This window comes from Pseudophryne corroboree, unplaced genomic scaffold, assembly GCF_028390025.1.
Source record: "Pseudophryne corroboree isolate aPseCor3 unplaced genomic scaffold, aPseCor3.hap2 scaffold_1441, whole genome shotgun sequence".
Taxonomy (NCBI): domain Eukaryota; kingdom Metazoa; phylum Chordata; class Amphibia; order Anura; family Myobatrachidae; genus Pseudophryne; species Pseudophryne corroboree.
The window spans coordinates 39812-59280 of record NW_026968070.1 but is presented as its reverse complement, the minus strand read 5'-3'; the positions used below and the strand labels follow the sequence as shown (position 1 = coordinate 59280).

The 19469-nt window shown below is 37.1% G+C and overlaps 4 non-coding genes across 4 annotated transcripts; all 4 read left to right on the top strand.

The window, feature by feature from the left end:
• Positions 1 to 1598: 1598 nt before the first annotated feature.
• Positions 1599 to 1762, top strand: LOC134997518 (U1 spliceosomal RNA). The gene has a single exon (XR_010199998.1). It is a non-coding gene; the product is annotated as a U1 spliceosomal RNA (small nuclear RNA).
• A 152-nt stretch (positions 1763 to 1914) lies between these two features.
• On the top strand, positions 1915 to 2077 carry LOC134997520 (U1 spliceosomal RNA). Its single transcript, XR_010200000.1, has one exon. It is a non-coding gene; the product is annotated as a U1 spliceosomal RNA (small nuclear RNA).
• Positions 2078 to 2751: 674 nt separating this feature from the next.
• Positions 2752 to 2915, top strand: LOC134997524 (U1 spliceosomal RNA). The gene has a single exon (XR_010200004.1). It is a non-coding gene; the product is annotated as a U1 spliceosomal RNA (small nuclear RNA).
• A 151-nt stretch (positions 2916 to 3066) lies between these two features.
• On the top strand, positions 3067 to 3230 carry LOC134997511 (U1 spliceosomal RNA). Its single transcript, XR_010199991.1, has one exon. It is a non-coding gene; the product is annotated as a U1 spliceosomal RNA (small nuclear RNA).
• The last annotated feature ends 16239 nt before the right edge of the window (positions 3231 to 19469 follow it).

Here is a 19469-nt window from a genome sequence, read left to right as displayed (position 1 = left end):
CATTTACACAAACATGCCATGTGTGACTGTATATGCATTTAAGGAGGGCACCCCTGCAATACCACAAACCATTGAGTGTCAAGTATACTAGATATATCTTCATATCTCATGTGCTTTCTCTGAGACCAATCTTGTTATGCCCCTTCCCCACAAGGCATGCGCCTTTTGTCCATATTGCAAAAATGGGGGGGAGGGCATATAATTCTCTGTCACAGGGCACCAAAAAGTCTAGTTATGGCTCTGGTATGCATTATGTAATCTGGCAGACCATCTCTCCAACACTGGCTGGTTGGAATAGAAATCCGGTTATCTATGTGAGCAAATGACCATCAACGATTTACTCTCAAACACTAAAAAATGGACAAAAATGGTCCCCTAAACAAATTGGTTAAATTTTGGGTTTAACCAATTTGTGTAATGACCATTTTTGACGACTTTTCTAGTGTTTGGGAGCAAATGGTTAATTGACATTTGCTCCTATACATTACCAGATTTTCATTCCATCCATCCAGACTGGATAGATAGCCTGACAGATAATTGTGTAGTGTACGCCCAGGATAACTGTTAGTCATGCTTTATTTTATGGCGGCACATAAATGGGTGGACAGATCCAGGGCAAGCACTGCCCACTCATGCATAGTTGTCAACTGATGTGAAGTTCCAGGGGGCAATCTCAGTTATAAAGAGAAGTATCTGGAAATTGTCCCTAGTTAAAAAAAAAAAAAAAAAAATTTTTATCAACTCCATTTATTTAGTATGATATCCCAGGTGATAGGATGCCGGCAGTCAGAACAACATACTTTATTAAATAACACATCTCAAACTACCATACCCAGGATTCAAACCTATAACCTGTTGAATTCTAATCAAACACCCTACCTATTGAGCTATTTGATCCTGCATAAAAATTGTGAACATTATATGAAGCTATTGGTACTTTGCAAAAAAAAAGAATCAGCATTACAACGCAGCAGATCCATGCAGTTTGCAGCCACACACTACATGTATCTGCTCAGCCACAATGCTGATTATTTCTTCACAAAGTACAAGGTGAGCTCCAAACAGAATTCTCTAGCTTAGAATTATACCTTTCTTTGCCAAACCTAGAAGTCGGGCCCCCCACCCTGGGATCCCCCAGAGGGAGGCCTGCACCGTCATGCGGCAGGCTTGTCCGTTTTGGAAGCAGGCTGATGGGCAGCCCAGGATTGCTTCAGTCTGGGCTTGGCAGGTCTGGAAACATGAGCTTGCTTTGGGTATGCCTGACCTTGGGTACGCTTTACCTGGAGGATGAAAGGGCCAAGAAAAGTACTTTTAGCCTTCTGCGTGGTAGGAGCTATACTAGGTAGGCAAGCTGTTTTAGCAGTAGCCAGATCAGCTACAATCTTATTGAGGTCTTCTCCAAAAGGAGATTCAACTGAGGCAGCACAAGGGAACTCTCATCTGGGGACAACAACTGCAGGGAGAACACATATTTTCAGATGAACATGGTAGGGCAGAAGGCTGCCTAATACTGAAGCACCCCCAAACAACAAATCAAATGCAACTTACTTGACAGAGATGTGCCTGAGCAACGGCCCTCCCCAGCCCTATCCCAAATCATACTTATTTTGCATAGGAGATACCATGGTCATGAAGATTGTTCTCCCAGGGTTAGGTTCATTCATTGCATTCTGGGTATGCTGACCCCTGTGATTTCCCCAAATGTGGGAAACTCGACTGCATTATTTGTGGTAGTGGGGGACTGTGTTTGTGCTTTCCTCTGGTCAGCTCTGGTAAAAGTCAGATTTCTTTGTCTCAGATCTTCCTCTAGCCTTTGTCTTCTTTCGAGAGTTCCCTTGTGCTGCCTCAGTTGGATCTCCTTCACTTGACAGGGGGGTGCCCGAGCAGCGACCCTCCCCAGCTCTAGCCCAACTCCTACTTACCTGCCAGGTGAGATACTATGATCATGAAGTTGCTTCTCCCAGGGCAAGGCTCACCCATTGCACTCTGGGTGTGCTGCCCCTGCGATTTCCCCAAATGTGGGAAACTTGACTGCATAATTTGAGTTTTCCCTGGTCGGCTCTCATGTAATTCAGATCTCTTTGTCTCAGGTCTCTCTCCAGCCTAGTTTGCTGTCTGGTTCCACTTCTTTTTTCTTGAGCCCCTCCCTTCTATACCCTTGTGCACTATCCTGACTTCTCCTCCCGTCTGCTTACTTTGTGCCTCCCAATGCACAATGCAAACTACGGGTAGTGCTGCAGGGCCCACACCCTTTTACTTGCTTTACAGAGCAGCTCTGGAGCTGTTACAGTGCCCAGCTGCTGCAAGAAATCAGCTTGAATGCTTCAGGGGCTGGGGAATGGCCAACATGAGCCCCACACCGAAGGAGGGTGGGGGTGCTTAATGCGAACTAGGGGTCATCCAAGCACCACAAAAGGCCTCCATGCCCTGCACGCTCCTTTTCTCTTTTCATATGCAGACGAGGGTTGAAGCCAACTTTGACCCACTGCTTGGATGACATCACCATATTCAAATCCATCTGCTGCAGGCCATCCCCCAGGAATGCTTGCACTAGTTGTTGCATTTGGTTTGTTGTTTGGGGGTGCTTCAGTATTAGGCAGCCTTCTGCCACCCCATGTTCATCTGAAAATATGTGTTCTCCCTGCAGTTGTTGTCCCCAGATGAGAGTTCCCTTGTGCTGCCTCAGTTGAATCTCCTTTACTTGACAGAGATGTGCCTGAGCAACGGCCCTCCCCAGCCCTATCCCAAATCATACTTATTTTGCATAGGAGATACTATTGTCATGAAGATTGTTCTCCCAGGGTGAGGTTCATTCATTGCATTCTGGGTATGCTGACCCCTGTGATTTCCCCAAATGTGGGAAACTCGACTGCATTATTTGTGGTAGTGGTGGACTGTGTTTGTGCTTTCCTCTGGTCAGCTCTGGTAAAAGTCAGATTTCTTTGTCTCAGATCTTCCTCTAGCCTTGTTCTTCTTTTGAGAGTTCCCTTGTGCTGCCTCAGTTGGATCTCCTTCACTTGAAAGGTAGTGCCCGAGCAGCGACCCTCCCCAGCTCTAGCCCAACTCCTACTAACCTGCCAGGTGAGATACTATGATCATGAAGGTGCTTCTCCCAGGGCAAGGCTCACCCATTGCACTCTGGGTGTGCTGCCCCTTGCGATTTCCCCAAATGTGGGAAACTTGACTGCATAATTTGTGTTTCCCCTGGACGGCTCTCGAATAATTCAGATCTCTTTGTCTCAGGTCTCTCTCCAGCCTAGTATGCTGTCTGTTTCCACTTCTCTTTTCTTGAGCCCATCCCTTCTATAACCTTGTGCACTATCCTGACTTCACCTCCCGTCTGCTTACTTTGTGCCTTCCAATGCACAATGCAAACTACAGGTAGTGCTGCAGGGCCCACACCCTTTTACTTGCCTTACAGAGCAGCTCTGGAGCTGTTACAGTACCCAGCTGCTGCAAGAAATCAGCTTGAATGCTTTAGGGGCTGGGGCATGGCCAACATGAGCCCCACACCGAAGGAGGGTGGGGGTGTTTAATGCGAACTAGGGGTCATCCAAGCGTCGCAAAAGGCCGCCATGCCCTGCATATCCCTTTTCTCTTTTCATAAGCAGACGAGGGATGAAGCCAACTTTGACCCACTGCTTGGATGACATCACTTGCTGCCTTTCCAATGAAGCAAGTTTAATTTAGTAATAGGTGAAAAACCATCCCTACAAAGGTGTTAATCAGATACTTGGCTTTGTGGACACTTTTCAGAGAACAAATTTGTTAGCATAAAAATAAAGCCAGAAAATGAAGAGCTGTTTAATCACTCAATTGGATTTTTCTGCAAGCGTATTTCTTTTTCTCTGCAACCCACTGCTAAGTTGTGCTTCCTAGCTGTTCTTTTATAAAATCACTTAATCAAATCTAACTCTGATTACATCAGAGAAGGCCAGGTACCCTACACCATAAGAGGGGGTTTGAAATTTTGACTTGTCTACTTAAAGATCACCAAAATCTGATAACAAGGTAAATTACGTCCCTGGGTAGGATTGAACCACCAACCTTTTGGTTAATAACCGAACACGCTAACTGATTGCGCCACAGAGACACATTGCAAAAGTATATACTGACAAAGGCTAATAAGCATTCATCTAGAACGTTTCCTAGAAAAACTTTAAAAAGTCAATAATCTGGAGAGTTTTTGTAAGATGTTTCTTCCATCAACCAATGAAGAAACACATTGGTACTTTCCCATGATGAGTGAGTGCTTCAGGATCTCTTGCACTTACATGTGCAGCAGAGTACTGCAATGGAAGCATGCTGGGCCCATAACCCAGAGGTAGGCAGATTGAAACTATCCTCTGCTATATGCATTTTTTTTTGTTAATTAAAGTAATCCAAAACTGGGATTGATATTTTTGCTCTTTTATTTTTACTTAAAGTACAATAACTTTTATTATTTTAATTTGTTTTAATAGTATATTGACAGTATTGTTTTCTTTCAAAAATCCACTTAATTTTCTTTACCCTATTATTCAAATGGTAATTGACAAAAACAAACTACATTGTCACCAGAAGAGCAATACAAAATGTACAAGTGATATATTAAAATCATCTTTCCAGCTTGAATTTCAATGATGCATTGGGGCAACGATTTTGTGAGAAACCTCTTCACCCTTAAATAAAGATTTTCTTAATTCCTTACCTGTGTGCTAATTAGATATCACCTTGTTTTCACATTAAACAGACTTCCACATGAGAAAGCAGCAAGGATGCAGTGGCGTTAATGTTTCCTGGTGTCAACCTGTATTATTTCAGTAGATATTGAAATGAGGATGCATATTGCTGCCTTTCCAATGAAGCATGTTTAATTTAGTAATAGGTGAAAAACCATCCCTACAAAGGTGTTAATCAGATACTTGGCTTTGTGGACTCTTTTCAGAGAACAAATTTGTTAGCATAAAAATAAAGCCAGAAAATGAAGAGCTGTTTAATCACTCAATTGGATTTTTCTGCCAGCATATTTCTTTTTCTCTGCAACCCACTGCTAAATTGTGCTTCCTAGCTGTTTTTTTTCATAAAATCACTTAATCAAATCTAACTGATTACATCAGAGTAGGCCAGGTACCCTACACCATAAGAGAGGGTTTGAAATTTTGACTTGTCTACTTAAATATCACCAAAATCTGATCACAAGGTCAATTACGTCCCTGGGTGGGATTGAACCACCAACTTTTTGGTTAATAGCCGTACACACTAACTGATTGCGCTACAGCGACACTTTGTGAAAGTACATACTGACAAAGGCTAATAAGCATTCATCTAGAACGTTTCCTAGAAAAACTTTAAATAGTCAATAATCTGGAGAGTTTTTGTAAGATGTTTCTTCCATCAACCAATGAAGAAACACATTGGTACTTTCCCATGATGAGTGAGTGCTTCAGGATCTCTTGCACTTACATGTGCAGCAGAGTACTGTAATGGAAGCATGCTGGGTCCATAACCCAGAGGTAGGCAGATTGAAATTATCCTCTGCTATATGCATTTTTTTTGTTAATTAAAGTAATCCAAAACTGGGATTGATATTTTTGCTCTTTTTATTTTACTTAAAGTACAATAACTTTTACCTTTTTAATTTGTTTTAATAGTATATAGACAGTATTGTTTTCTTTCAAAAATCCACTTAATTTTCTTTACCCGATTATTAAAATGGTAATTGACAAAAACAAACTACATTGTCACCAGAAGAGCAATACAAAATGTACAAGTGATATATTAAAATCATCTTTCCAGCTTGAATTTCAATGATGCATTGGGGCAACGATTTTGTGAGAAACATCTTACCCTTAAATAAAGATTTTCTTAATTCCTTACCTGTGTGCTAATTAGATATCACCTTGTTTTCACATTAAACAGACTTCCACATGAGAAAGCAGCAAGGATGCAGTGGCGTTAATGTTTCCTGGTGTCAACCTGTATTATTTCAGTAGATATTGAAATGAGGATGCATCTTGCTGCCTTTCCAATGAAGCAAGTTTAATTTAGTAATAGGTGAAAAACCATCCCTACAAAGATGTTAATCCGATACTTGGCTTTGTGGACACTTTTCAGAGAACAAATTAGTTAGCATAAAAATAAAGCCAGAAAATGAAGAGCTGTTTAATCACTCAATTGGATTTTTCTGCCAGCATATTTCATTTTCTCTGCAAACCACTGCTAAATTGTGCTTCCTAGCTGTTTTTTGATAAAATCACTTAATCAAATCTAACTCTGATTACATCAGAGTAGGCCAGGTACCCTACACCATAAGAGGGGGTTTGAAATTTTGACTTGTCTACTTAAAGATCACCAAAATCTGATGACAAGGTCAATAACATCCCTGGGTGGGATTGAACCACCAACCCTTTGGTTAATAACCAAACACACTAACCGATTACACCACAGAGACACTTTGCAAAAGTACATACTGACAAAGGCTAATAAGCATTCATCTAGAACGTTTCCTAGAAAACTTTAAAAAGTCAATAATCTGGAGAGTTTTTGTAAGATGTTTCTTCCATCAACCAATGAAGAAACGCATTGGTACTTTCCCATGATGAGTGAGTGCTTCAGGATCTCTTGCACTTACATGTGCAGCAGAGTACTGCAATGGAAGCATGCTGGGCCCCTTAACCCAGAGGTAGGCAGATTGAAACTATCCTCTGCTATATGCATTTTTTTTTTGTTAATTAAAGTAATCCAAAACTGGGATTGATATTTTTGCTCTTTTATTTTTACTTAAAGTACAATAACTTTTACCATTTTAATTTGTTTTAATAGTATATTGACAGTATTGTTTTCTTTCAAAAATCCACTTAATTTTCTTTACCCTATTATTAAAATGGTAATTGACAAAAACAAACTACATTGTCACCAGAAGAGCAATACAAAATGTACAAGTGATATATTAAAATCATCTTTCCAGCTTGAATTTCAATGATGCATTGGGGCAACGATTTTGTGAGAAACATCTTCACCCTTAAATAAAGATTTTCTTAATTCCTTACCTGTGTGCTAATTAGATATCACCTTGTTTTCACATTAAACAGACTTCCACATGAGAAAGCAGCAAGGATGCAGTGGCGTTAATGTTTCCTGGTGTCAACCTGTATTATTTCAGTAGATATTGAAATGAGGATGCATCTTGCTGCCTTTCCAATGAAGCAAGTTTAATTTAGTAATAGGTGAAAAACCATCCCTACAAAGATGTTAATCAGATACTTGGCTTTGTGGACACTTTTCAGAGAACAAATTTGTTAGCATAAAAATAAAGCCAGAAAATGAAGAGCTGTTTAATCACTCAATTGGATTTTTTTGCCAGCATATTTCTTTTTCTCTGCAAACCACTGCTAAATTGTGCTTCCTAGCTGTTTTTATAAAATCACTGAATCAAATCTAACTCTGATTACATCAGAGAAGGCCAGGTACCCTACACCATAACAGGGGTTTTTGAAATTTTGACTTGTCTACTTAAAGATCACCAAAATCTGATAACAAGGTCAATTACATCCCTGGGTGGGATTGAACCACCAACCTTTTGGTTAATAGCCGTACACACTAACTGATTGCGCCACAGCGACACTTTGCAAAAGTACATACTGACAAAGGCTAATAAGCATTCATCTAGAACGTTTCCTAGAAAAACTTTAAATAGTCAATAATCTGGAGAGTTTTTGTAAGATGTTTCTTCCATCAACCAATGAAGAAACACATTGGTACTTTCCCATGATGAGTAAGTACTTCAGGATCTCTTGCAATTACATGTGCAGCAGAGTACTGTAATGGAAGCATGCTGGGTCCATAGCCCAGAGGTAGGCAGATTGAAACTATCCTCTGCTATATGCGTTTTTTTTTTGTTAATTAAAGTAATCCAAAACTGGGATTGATATTTTTGCTCTTTTATTTTTACTTAAAGTACAATAACTTTTACCATTTTCATTTGTTTTAATAGTATATTGACAGTATTGTTTTCTTTCAAAAATCCACTTAATTTTCTTTACCCGATTATTAAAATGGTAATTGACAAAAACAAACTACATTGTCACCAGAAGAGCAATACAAAATGTACAAGTGTTATATTAAAATCATCTTTCCAGCTTGAATTTCAATGATGCATTGGGGCAACGATTTTGTGAGAAACATCTTCACCCTTAAATAAAGATTTTCTTAATTCCTTACCTGTGTGCTAATTAGATATCACCTTGTTTTCACATTAAACAGACTTCCACATGAGAAAGCAGCAAGGATGCAGTGGCGTTAATGTTTCCTGGTGTCAACCTGTATTATTTCAGTAGATATTCAAATGAGGATGCATCTTGCTGCCTTTCCAATGAAGCAAGTTTAATTTAGTAATAGGTGAAAAACCATCCCTACAAAGGTGTTAATCAGAAACTTGGCTTTGTGGACACTTTTCAGAGAACAAATTTGTTAGCATAAAAATAAAGCCAGAAAATGAAGAGCTGTTTAATCACTCAATTGGATTTTTTTGCCAGCATATTTCTTTTTCTCTGCAACCCACTGCTAAATTGTGCTTCCTAGCTGTTTTTATAAAATCACTGAATCAAATCTAACTCTGATTACATCAGAGAAGGCCAGGTACCCTACACCATAAGAGGGGGTTTGAAATTTTGACTTGTCTACATAAAGATCACCAAAATCTGATAACAAGGTCAATTACGTCCCTGGGTGGGATTGAACCACCAACCTTTTGGTTAATAGTCTTACACAGTAACTGATTGCGCCACAGCAACACTTTGCGAAAGTCCATACTGACAAAGGCTAATAAGCATTCATCTAGAACGATTCCTAGAAACATTTTAAAAAGTCAATAATGTGGAGAGTTTTTGTAAGATGTTTCTTCCATCAACCAATGAAGAAACACATTGGTACTTTCCCATGATGAGTGAGTGCTTCAGGATCTCTTGCACTTACATGTGCAGCAGAGTACTGTAATGGAAGCATGCTTGGTCCATAACCCAGAGGTAGGCAGATTGAAACTATCCTCTGCTATATGCATTTTTTTTTTGTTAATTAAAGTAATCCAAAACTGGGATTGATATTTTTGCTCTTTTATTTTTACTTAAAGTACAATAACTTTTACCATTTTAATTTGTTTTAATAGTATATTGACAGTATTGTTTTCTTTCAAAAATCCAATTAATTTTCTTTACCCGATTATTAAAATGGTAATTGACAAAAACAAACTACATTGTCACCAGAAGAGCAATACAAAATGTACAAATGATATATTAAAATCATCTTTCCAGCTTGAATTTCAATGATGCATTGGGGCAACGATTTTGTGAGAAACATCTTCACCCTTAAATAAAGATTTTCTTAATTCCTTACCTGTGTGCTAATTAGATATCACCTTGTTTTCACATTAAACAGACTTCCACATGAGAAAGCAGCAAGGATGCAGTGGCGTTAATGTTTCCTGGTGTCAACCTGTATTATTTCAGTAGATATTGAAATGAGGATGCATCTTGCTGCCTTTCCAATGAAGCAAGTTTAATTTAGTAATAGGTGAAAAACCATCCCTACAAAGATGTTAATCAGATACTTGGCTTTGTGGACACTTTTCAGAGAACAAATTTGTTAGCATAAAAATAAAGCCAGAAAATGAAGAGCTATTTAATCACTCAATTGGATTTTTTTGCCAGCATATTTCTTTTTCTCTGCAACCCACTGCTAAATTGTGCTTCCTAGCTGTTTTTATAAAATCACTGAATCAAATCTAACTCTGATTACATCAGAGAAGGCCAGTTACCCTACACCAGGCCTGGCCAACCTGTGGCTCTCCAGATGTTGTGAAACTACACATCCCAGCATGCCCTGCCATAGTTTTAGCATTCCCTAAGAGCAAAACTGTGGCAAGGCATGATGGGACTTGTAGTTTTACAACAGCTGGAGAGCCACAGGTTGGCCAGGCCTGCCCTACACCATAACAGGGGTTTTCGAAATTTTGACTTGTCTACATAAAGATCACCAAAATCTGATAACAAGGTCAATTACATCCCTGGGTGGGATGGAACCACCAACCTTTTGGTTAATAGCCTTACACAGTAACTGATTGCGCCACAGCAACACTTTGCAAAAGTCCATACTGACAAAGGCTAATAAGCATTCATCTAGAACGATTCCTAGAAACATTTTAAAAAGTCAATAATGTGGAGAGTTTTTGTAAGATGTTTCTTCCATCAACCAATGAAGAAACACATTGGTACTTTCCCATGATGAGTGAGTGCTTCAGGATCTCTTGCACTTACATGTGCAGCAGAGGACTGTAATGGAAGCATGCTGGGTCCATAACCCAGAGGTAGGCAGATTGAAACAATCCTCTGCTATATGCATTTTTTTTTTGTTAATTAAAGTAATCCAAAACTGGTATTGATATTTTTGCTCTTTTATTTTTACTTAAAGTACAATAACTTTTACCATTTTAATTTGTTTTAATAGTATATTGACAGTATTGTTTTCTTTCAAAAATCCACTTAATTTTCTTTACCCGATTATTAAAATGGTAATTGACAAAAACAAACTACATTGTCACCAGAAGAGCAATACAAAATGTACAAGTGATATATTAAAATCATCTTTCCAGCTTGAATTTCAATGATGCATTGGGGCAACGATTTTGTGAGAAACATCTTACCCTTAAATAAAGATTTTCTTAATTCCTTACCTGTGTGCTAATTAGATATCACCTTGTTTTCACATTAAACAGACTTCCACATGAGAAAGCAGCAAGGATGCAGTGGCGTTAATGTTTCCTGGTGTCAACCTGTATTATTTCAGTAGATATTGAAATGAGGATGCATCTTGCTGCCTTTCCAATGAAGCAAGTTTAATTTAGTAATAGGTGAAAAACCATCCCTACAAAGATGTTAATCCGATACTTGGCTTTGTGGACACTTTTTAGAGAACAAATTAGTTAGCATAAAAATAAAGCCAGAAAATGAAGAGCTGTTTAATCACTCAATTGGATTTTTCTGCCAGCATATTTCATTTTCTCTGCAAACCACTGCTAAATTGTGCTTCCTAGCTGTTTTTTGATAAAATCACTTAATCAAATCTAACTCTGATTACATCAGAGTAGGCCAGGTACCCTACACCATAAGAGGGGGTTTGAAATTTTGACTTGTCTACTTAAAGATCACCAAAATCTGATGACAAGGTCAATAACATCCCTGGGTGGGATTGAACCACCAACCCTTTGGTTAATAACCAAACACACTAACCGATTGCACCACAGAGACACTTTGCAAAAGTACATACTGACAAAGGCTAATAAGCATTCATCTAGAACGTTTCCTAGAAAACTTTAAAAAGTCAATAATCTGGAGAGTTTTTGTAAGATGTTTCTTCCATCAACCAATGAAGAAACGCATTGGTACTTTCCCATGATGAGTGAGTGCTTCAGGATCTCTTGCACTTACATGTGCAGCAGAGTACTGCAATGGAAGCATGCTGGGCCCCTTAACCCAGAGGTAGGCAGATTGAAACTATCCTCTGCTATATGCATTTTTTTTTTGTTAATTAAAGTAATCCAAAACTGGGATTGATATTTTTGCTCTTTTATTTTTACTTAAAGTACAATAACTTTTACCATTTTAATTTGTTTTAATAGTATATTGACAGTATTGTTTTCTTTCAAAAATCCACTTAATTTTCTTTACCCTATTATTAAAATGGTAATTGACAAAAACAAACTATATTGTCACCAGAAGAGCAATACAAAATGTACAAGTGATATATTAAAATCATCTTTCCAGCTTGAATTTCAATGATGCATTGGGGCAACGATTTTGTGAGAAACATCTTCACCCTTAAATAAAGATTTTCTTAATTCCTTACCTGTGTGCTAATTAGATATCACCTTGTTTTCACATTAAACAGACTTCCACATGAGAAAGCAGCAAGGATGCAGTGGCGTTAATGTTTCCTGGTGTCAACCTGTATTATTTCAGTAGATATTGAAATGAGGATGCATCTTGCTGCCTTTCCAATGAAGCAAGTTTAATTTAGTAATAGGTGAAAAACCATCCCTACAAAGATGTTAATCAGATACTTGGCTTTGTGGACACTTTTCAGAGAACAAATTTGTTAGCATAAAAATAAAGCCAGAAAATGAAGAGCTGTTTAATCACTCAATTGGATTTTTTTGCCAGCATATTTCTTTTTCTCTGCAAACCACTGCTAAATTGTGCTTCCTAGCTGTTTTTATAAAATCACTGAATCAAATCTAACTCTGATTACATCAGAGAAGGCCAGGTACCCTACACCATAACAGGGGTTTTTGAAATTTTGACTTGTCTACTTAAAGATCACCAAAATCTGATAACAAGGTCAATTACATCCCTGGGTGGGATTGAACCACCAACCTTTTGGTTAATAGCCGTACACACTAACTGATTGCGCCACAGCGACACTTTGCAAAAGTACATACTGACAAAGGCTAATAAGCATTCATCTAGAACGTTTCCTAGAAAAACTTTAAGTAGTCAATAATCTGGAGAGTTTTTGTAAGATGTTTCTTCCATCAACCAATGAAGAAACACATTGGTACTTTCCCATGATGAGTGAGTACTTCAGGATCTCTTGCAATTACATGTGCAGCAGAGTACTGTAATGGAAGCATGCTGGGTCCATAGCCCAGAGGTAGGCAGATTGAAACTATCCTCTGCTATATGCGTTTTTTTTTGTTAATTAAAGTAATCCAAAACTGGGATTGATATTTTTGCTCTTTTATTTTTACTTAAAGTACAATAACTTTTACCATTTTCATTTGTTTTAATAGTATATTGACAGTATTGTTTTCTTTCAAAAATCCACTTAATTTTCTTTACCCGATTATTAAAATGGTAATTGACAAAAACAAACTACATTGTCACCAGAAGAGCAATACAAAATGTACAAGTGATATATTAAAATCATCTTTCCAGCTTGAATTTCAATGATGCATTGGGGCAACGATTTTGTGAGAAACATCTTCACCCTTAAATAAAGATTTTCTTAATTCCTTACCTGTGTGCTAATTAGATATCACCTTGTTTTCACATTAAACAGACTTCCACATGAGAAAGCAGCAAGGATGCAGTGGCGTTAATGTTTCCTGGTGTCAACCTGTATTATTTCAGTAGATATTCAAATGAGGATGCATCTTGCTGCCTTTCCAATGAAGCAAGTTTAATTTAGTAATAGGTGAAAAACCATCCCTACAAAGGTGTTAATCAGAAACTTGGCTTTGTGGACACTTTTCAGAGAACAAATTTGTTAGCATAAAAATAAAGCCAGAAAATGAAGAGCTGTTTAATCACTCAATTGGATTTTTTTGCCAGCATATTTCTTTTTCTCTGCAACCCACTGCTAAATTGTGCTTCCTAGCTGTTTTTATAAAATCACTGAATCAAATCTAACTCTGATTACATCAGAGAAGGCCAGGTACCCTACACCATAAGAGGGGGTTTGAAATTTTGACTTGTCTACATAAAGATCACCAAAATCTGATAACAAGGTCAATTACGTCCCTGGGTGGGATTGAACCACCAACCTTTTGGTTAATAGCCTTACACAGTAACTGATTGCGCCACAGCAACACTTTGCAAAAGTCCATACTGACAAAGGCTAATAAGCATTCATCTAGAACGATTCCTAGAAACATTTTAAAAAGTCAATAATGTGGAGAGTTTTTGTAAGATGTTTCTTCCATCAACCAATGAAGAAACACATTGGTACTTTCCCATGATGAGTGAGTGCTTCAGGATCTCTTGCACTTACATGTGCAGCAGAGTACTGTAATGGAAGCATGCTGGGTCCATAACCCAGAGGTAGGCAGATTGAAACTATCCTCTGCTATATGCATTTTTTTTTGTTAATTAAAGTAATCCAAAACTGGGATTGATATTTTTGCTCTTTTATTTTTACTTAAAGTACAATAACTTTTACCATTTTAATTTGTTTTAATAGTATATTGACAGTATTGTTTTCTTTCAAAAATCCAATTAATTTTCTTTACCCGATTATTAAAATGGTAATTGACAAAAACAAACTACATTGTCACCAGAAGAGCAATACAAAATGTACAAATGATATATTAAAATCATCTTTCCAGCTTGAATTTCAATGATGCATTGGGGCAACGATTTTGTGAGAAACATCTTACCCTTAAATAAAGATTTTCTTAATTCCTTACCTGTGTGCTAATTAGATATCACCTTGTTTTCACATTAAACAGACTTCCACATGAGAAAGCAGCAAGGATGCAGTGGCGTTAATGTTTCCTGGTGTCAACCTGTATTATTTCAGTAGATATTGAAATGAGGATGCATCTTGCTGCCTTTCCAATGAAGCAAGTTTAATTTAGTAATAGGTGAAAAACCATCCCTACAAAGATGTTAATCCGATACTTGGCTTTGTGGACACTTTTCAGAGAACAAATTAGTTAGCATAAAAATAAAGCCAGAAAATGAAGAGCTGTTTAATCACTCAATTGGATTTTTCTGCCAGCATATTTCATTTTCTCTGCAAACCACTGCTAAATTGTGCTTCCTAGCTGTTTTTTGATAAAATCACTTAATCAAATCTAACTCTGATTACATCAGAGTAGGCCAGGTACCCTACACCATAAGAGGGGGTTTGAAATTTTGACTTGTCTACTTAAAGATCACCAAAATCTGATGACAAGGTCAATAACATCCCTGGGTGGGATTGAACCACCAACCCTTTGGTTAATAACCAAACACACTAACCGATTGCACCACATAGACACTTTGCAAAAGTACATACTGACAAAGGCTAATAAGCATTCATCTAGAACGTTTCCTAGAAAACTTTAAAAAGTCAATAATCTGGAGAGTTTTTGTAAGATGTTTCTTCCATCAACCAATGAAGAAACGCATTGGTACTTTCCCATGATGAGTGAGTGCTTCAGGTTCTCTTGCACTTACATGTGCAGCAGAGTACTGCAATGGAAGCATGCTGGGCCCCTTAACCCAGAGGTAGGCAGATTGAAACTATCCTCTGCTATATGCATTTTTTTTTGTTAATTAAAGTAATCCAAAACTGGGATTGATATTTTTGCTCTTTTATTTTTACTTAAAGTACAATAACTTTTACCATTTTAATTTGTTTTAATAGTATATTGACAGTATTGTTTTCTTTCAAAAATCCACTTAATTTTCTTTACCCTATTATTAAAATGGTAATTGAAAAAAACAAACTACATTGTCACCAGAAGAGCAATACAAAATGTACAAGTGATATATTAAAATCATCTTTCCAGCTTGAATTTCAATGATGCATTGGGGCAACGATTTTGTGAGAAACATCTTCACCCTTAAATAAAGATTTTCTTAATTCCTTACCTGTGTGCTAATTAGATATCACCTTGTTTTCACATTAAACAGACTTCCACATGAGAAAGCAGCAAGGATGCAGTGGCGTTAATGTTTCCTGGTGTCAACCTGTATTATTTCAGTAGATATTGAAATGAGGATGCATCTTGCTGCCTTTCCAATGAAGCAAGTTTAATTTAGTAATAGGTGAAAAACCATCCCTACAAAGATGTTAATCAGATACTTGGCTTTGTGGACACTTTTCAGAGAACAAATTTGTTAGCATAAAAATAAAGCCAGAAAATGAAGAGCTGTTTAATCACTCAATTGGATTTTTTTGCCAGCATATTTCTTTTTCTCTGCAAACCACTGCTAAATTGTGCTTCCTAGCTGTTTTTATAAAATCACTGAATCAAATCTAACTCTGATTACATCAGAGAAGGCCAGGTACCCTACACCATAACAGGGGGGTTTGAAATTTTGACTTGTCTACATAAAGATCACCAAAATCTGATGACAAGGTCAATAACATCCCTGGGTGGGATTGAACCACCAACCCTTTGGTTAATAACCAAACACACTAACCGATTGCACCACATAGACACTTTGCAAAAGTACATACTGACAAAGGCTAATAAGCATTCATCTAGAACGTTTCCTAGAAAACTTTAAAAAGTCAATAATCTGGAGAGTTTTTGTAAGATGTTTCTTCCATCAACCAATGAAGAAACGCATTGGTACTTTCCCATGATGAGTGAGTGCTTCAGGTTCTCTTGCACTTACATGTGCAGCAGAGTACTGCAATGGAAGCATGCTGGGCCCCTTAACCCAGAGGTAGGCAGATTGAAACTATCCTCTGCTATATGCATTTTTTTTTGTTAATTAAAGTAATCCAAAACTGGGATTGATATTTTTGCTCTTTTATTTTTACTTAAAGTACAATAACTTTTACCATTTTAATTTGTTTTAATAGTATATTGACAGTATTGTTTTCTTTCAAAAATCCACTTAATTTTCTTTACCCTATTATTAAAATGGTAATTGAAAAAAACAAACTACATTGTCACCAGAAGAGCAATACAAAATGTACAAGTGATATATTAAAATCATCTTTCCAGCTTGAATTTCAATGATGCATTGGGGCAACGATTTTGTGAGAAACATCTTCACCCTTAAATAAAGATTTTCTTAATTCCTTACCTGTGTGCTAATTAGATATCACCTTGTTTTCACATTAAACAGACTTCCACATGAGAAAGCAGCAAGGATGCAGTGGCGTTAATGTTTCCTGGTGTCAACCTGTATTATTTCAGTAGATATTGAAATGAGGATGCATCTTGCTGCCTTTCCAATGAAGCAAGTTTAATTTAGTAATAGGTGAAAAACCATCCCTACAAAGATGTTAATCAGATACTTGGCTTTGTGGACACTTTTCAGAGAACAAATTTGTTAGCATAAAAATAAAGCCAGAAAATGAAGAGCTGTTTAATCACTCAATTGGATTTTTTTGCCAGCATATTTCTTTTTCTCTGCAAACCACTGCTAAATTGTGCTTCCTAGCTGTTTTTATAAAATCACTGAATCAAATCTAACTCTGATTACATCAGAGAAGGCCAGGTACCCTACACCATAACAGGGGTTTTTGAAATTTTGACTTGTCTACTTAAAGATCACCAAAATCTGATAACAAGGTCAATTACATCCCTGGGTGGGATTGAACCACCAACCTTTTGGTTAATAGCCGTACACACTAACTGATTGCGCCACAGCGACACTTTGCAAAAGTACATACTGACAAAGGCTAATAAGCATTCATCTAGAACGTTTCCTAGAAAAACTTTAAGTAGTCAATAATCTGGAGAGTTTTTGTAAGATGTTTCTTCCATCAACCAATGAAGAAACACATTGGTACTTTCCCATGATGAGTGAGTACTTCAGGATCTCTTGCAATTACATGTGCAGCAGAGTACTGTAATGGAAGCATGCTGGGTCCATAGCCCAGAGGTAGGCAGATTGAAACTATCCTCTGCTATATGCGTTTTTTTTTGTTAATTAAAGTAATCCAAAACTGGGATTGATATTTTTGCTCTTTTATTTTTACTTAAAGTACAATAACTTTTACCATTTTCATTTGTTTTAATAGTATATTGACAGTATTGTTTTCTTTCAAAAATCCACTTAATTTTCTTTACCCGATTATTAAAATGGTAATTGACAAAAACAAACTACATTGTCACCAGAAGAGCAATACAAAATGTACAAGTGATATATTAAAATCATCTTTCCAGCTTGAATTTCAATGATGCATTGGGGCAACGATTTTGTGAGAAACATCTTCACCCTTAAATAAAGATTTTCTTAATTCCTTACCTGTGTGCTAATTAGATATCACCTTGTTTTCACATTAAACAGACTTCCACATGAGAAAGCAGCAAGGATGCAGTGGCGTTAATGTTTCCTGGTGTCAACCTGTATTATTTCAGTAGATATTCAAATGAGGATGCATCTTGCTGCCTTTCCAATGAAGCAAGTTTAATTTAGTAATAGGTGAAAAACCATCCCTACAAAGGTGTTAATCAGAAACTTGGCTTTGTGGACACTTTTCAGAGAACAAATTTGTTAGCATAAAAATAAAGCCAGAAAATGAAGAGCTGTTTAATCACTCAATTGGATTTTTTTGCCAGCATATTTCTTTTTCTCTGCAACCCACTGCTAAATTGTGCTTCCTAGCTGTTTTTATAAAATCACTGAATCAAATCTAACTCTGATTACATCAGAGAAGGCCAGGTACCCTACACCATAAGAGGGGGTTTGAAATTTTGACTTGTCTACATAAAGATCACCAAAATCTGATAACAAGGTCAATTACGTCCCTGGGTGGGATTGAACCACCAACCTTTTGGTTAATAGCCTTACACAGTAACTGATTGCGCCACAGCAACACTTTGCAAAAGTCCATACTGACAAAGGCTAATAAGCATTCATCTAGAACGATTCCTAGAAACATTTTAAAAAGTCAATAATGTGGAGAGTTTTTGTAAGATGTTTCTTCCATCAACCAATGAAGAAACACATTGGTACTTTCCCATGATGAGTGAGTGCTTCAGGATCTCTTGCACTTACATGTGCAGCAGAGTACTGTAATGGAAGCATGCTGGGTCCATAACCCAGAGGTAGGCAGATTGAAACTATCCTCTGCTATATGCATTTTTTTTTGTTAATTAAAGTAATCCAAAACTGGGATTGATATTTTTGCTCTTTTATTTTTACTTAAAGTACAATAACTTTTACCATTTTAATTTGTTTTAATAGTATATTGACAGTATTGTTTTCTTTCAAAAATCCAATTAATTTTCTTTACCCGATTATTAAAATGGTAATTGACAAAAACAAACTACATTGTCACCAGAAGAGCAATACAAAATGTACAAATGATATATTAAAATCATCTTTCCAGCTTGAATTTCAATGATGCATTGGGGCAACGATTTTGTGAGAAACATCTTACCCTTAAATAAAGATTTTCTTAATTCCTTACCTGTGTGCTAATTAGATATCACCTTGTTTTCACATTAAACAGACTTCCACATGAGAAAGCAGCAAGGATGCAGTGGCGTTAATGTTTCCTGGTGTCAACCTGTATTATTTCAGTAGATATTGAAATGAGGATGCATCTTGCTGCCTTTCCAATGAAGCAAGTTTAATTTAGTAATAGGTGAAAAACCATCCCTACAAAGATGTTAATCCGATACTTGGCTTTGTGGACACTTTTCAGAGAACAAATTAGTTAGCATAAAAATAAAGCCAGAAAATGAAGAGCTGTTTAATCACTCAATTGGATTTTTCTGCCAGCATATTTCATTTTCTCTGCAAACCACTGCTAAATTGTGCTTCCTAGCTGTTTTTGGATAAAATCACTTAATCAAATCTAACTCTGATTACATCAGAGTAGGCCAGGTACCCTACACCATAAGAGGGGGTTTGAAATTTTGACTTGTCTACTTAAAGATCACCAAAATCTGATGACAAGGTCAATAACATCCCTGGGTGGGATTGAACCACCAACCCTTTGGTTAATAACCAAACACACTAACCGATTGCACCACATAG